The sequence below is a fragment of the Poecilia reticulata genome, linkage group LG10 (genome assembly GCF_000633615.1).
Source record: "Poecilia reticulata strain Guanapo linkage group LG10, Guppy_female_1.0+MT, whole genome shotgun sequence".
In the NCBI taxonomy this organism is placed as follows: Eukaryota; Metazoa; Chordata; class Actinopteri; order Cyprinodontiformes; family Poeciliidae; genus Poecilia; species Poecilia reticulata.
This window is the reverse complement of record NC_024340.1, coordinates 31,759,772-31,762,360: the sequence shown is the minus strand read 5'-3', so window position 1 is coordinate 31,762,360 and position 2,589 is coordinate 31,759,772. Positions and strand designations below refer to the sequence as shown.

The window sequence follows — 2,589 nt, the reverse complement described above, 5'->3', positions numbered from 1 at the left end:
CAAACCAGAACCGGAGGAACAGAACCAGAGGAACAGAACCAGGTAAACAGAACCAAACCGGAACCAGAGGAACAGAACCAACCAGAACCATGGGTCCGGCAGCTGTCCGTCTTGGCGCTGTGTGAGGAGGTGAATGGGGTCCAACCAACTGAAACTGTTCTGTGGACAAGCTGCTAACTTTCCCTTCACAATAAGAGCTCAGAATCGGCGTCTAACAGCTGTTTCTGTTGCTATGGAAACGCCACGACTTCCTTTATTTCTTTAACTTTATTAATCTGCGCTCACTGGGAAATTATTTAATTCGGATTAAAAACATTTAAGAAGCTCTGGGAGGTTTATGGACTGAACTCATCCAGTCATTTCCGCCACTCAAAGCGCGTCACACTCCAGTTCATTCACCCATTCATGCACTCACACATTCACACGCAGATCAGTAGGCAATCTGGCAGGAGGAAGCTGGAATCGAACCTACAACCTTCCCACTGCTCCACCCACACAGCCAGGGGTTGACGTCTAATCTGATGTTTTATTATGTTGGAGTTTTAAATATTTTCCTGCCTGGTGGCTGATCTGCGTTTCAGTTTGTACCAGAGTTACTGTAATGCGCAGCAGCTGTGATGTGTTTGTAAAAAGCCGTTTTTATCCGTTGATTTGGTTTGTAAACGCAGCGTTTCATATTCTGATCCGTCTGCCGGGTCTCATTTTCCTTTAAGAACTTAAAAAAGATCTTTAATAGCCTCCCTGAATGCTATGCTAGGGTAGCACTTTAGCATTACATTTAGCCAAATGCTACGTTGGTTTAGCACTTTGTCAATAGCTTACGCTAAATACCATGTTTGTATGGCACTTTAGCCTTAGCTTAGCCCAAATATGATGTTGATGTAGCACTTTAGCATTGACTTTTTTTAATGCTATGTAGTGTAGCACTTTAGCGTTAGCTTTGCTAGGTACTGTGTTGTTATAGCGCTCTAGTGTTAGTTTCTGCTGTGACGTGTAGCACTTTAGCATTAGCGGTGCTAATGTTTACGATTAGTGCTTGAGGATTAGCACAGCTAACGTTTTAGCTAGCGGTTCCCTCCGCTGGTTCCAAACACCAGCTGTGTTCAATCTGATGTTTAAATCTATTTTAGAGACTAATCAAACTTCTTGGTTTTGAACATTTAAGTTTTAGAAAATCTAGATTATTTTAACCACTTTGAACGACAGAAACATGATTTCTGTCGTTCAAAGTGATGAAAAAACCAGTTTTTCAAAATATTTTCTATCGTCTGTAATTCATTTTTAAGAAAACTTGATTTGTTATGAAGAAATGTGTGATTTTAATTTCCCCAACGTGAAGAAGCTGTTTGGCTGTGAAAGTGTCTGATTTCGTGACTTGATGAAAAAATTCCCCGTCTGAGGAGCCGACGCACGGCGGACGTTACGAAGTCTCGCTCCGACTCGATTATTGCTAATAAATCGAAAAGCAACAGAGGAAAGCACAGCCGACATTTCTGGCATTTTTTCCCAAAGCAAGAGGCCAAACATTGACCAGATCTGTAAAAGATTATAAAAACAGATACCGGGTCGGGTCTCCAGTGAAAGCGGGGGACGCTAATCCCTCGCTATGCTAACGTGTAGCTGGAAGGCCAGCAGACCAGTAAGCTGCGTTAATCATTCCTGCTGCTCGACCCTTCACACCGCCGGCTCAGCGTTCTGATTACCAGAGTAATCCCTGTGTTGTGCTGGCACCGTCGTCACGCTGGGGCACAACAGGCCTTTTCTCTGCATGTAATCAGCAACGCTACTTACGAGGCTAATGCTTTCTGCTAATGCTCTCTGGGATTTAACCGCTCAGCTGCAGGGGAGGGACGGAAAGCTTGAGAAGAGTCTGGATCAGTTTAAACTGGACCAGTTTGACCTCTTCTCTGATTGGTCGAGCTTCCATGATGTCACTCAACAAGGACGTGAGTTTCAGGTGAAACAATAAAATGTATTCAGTGGGCTGAACTTATCCATCTGTCAATCAATCAATCATGGACTCACATGTTGATGTAAAACCTCCATCTTTAAACCTCTTCCTGCGTTTCTCCATCCGTTTCTCGTCAGAGGCTGAAATTCTTATTGAGTGTCTGTTATCTGCTGGAAGTCTTGCTCTCTCTCACCCTCTGGCAGCCTGAATTTCTCTGACTTCTATTCTAAACACAGTGAGTCTTCTTCTCCCAGTAGCAGCTTCTGCACTGAAGAGTGTCGCCAGCGCTGCCTGGTGGCCAGATGGTGTAGTTCAATCACCGGTCATTCTGTCGGGGACAAAGTTTGTCTGATTTAGTGTCAAATGAACATTTCTGAGAGGAGAAACGTTGGAAAGTTTCGTGTCTGTTCAGGAGAATGAAACGTGTGAAGAGTTTCTGATTAAAACCAAACGACACCGATGATGATTCTGGATTATTATGGATATTTCTGGATGTTTCTGGATTATTTTGGATATTTCTGGATGTTTCTGGATTATTTTGTATATTTCTGGATGATTCTTGATTATTCTGGATATTTCTGGATGATTATGGATGTTTCTGGATTATTCTGGATTATTCTGGATATTTCTGGATGATT

General features: G+C 42.9%; 1 protein-coding gene and 1 long non-coding RNA gene across 2 annotated transcripts in view; one reads left to right on the top strand and one right to left on the bottom strand.

Annotated features, from left to right (window-relative positions):
- The window catches only part of fgfrl1a (fibroblast growth factor receptor like 1a), a 63,625-nt gene that overhangs the window by 6,645 nt on the left and 54,391 nt on the right, over positions 1–2,589 (top strand). The gene's annotated exons all lie outside the window — the stretch shown is intronic.
- Positions 2,034–2,589, bottom strand: part of LOC103471807 (uncharacterized) — a 12,092-nt gene continuing 11,536 nt past the window's right edge. The window contains exon 3 of the long non-coding RNA XR_534718.1: positions 2,034–2,279. This is a non-coding gene — a long non-coding RNA (uncharacterized LOC103471807). The remainder of the gene's footprint in view (positions 2,280–2,589) is intronic.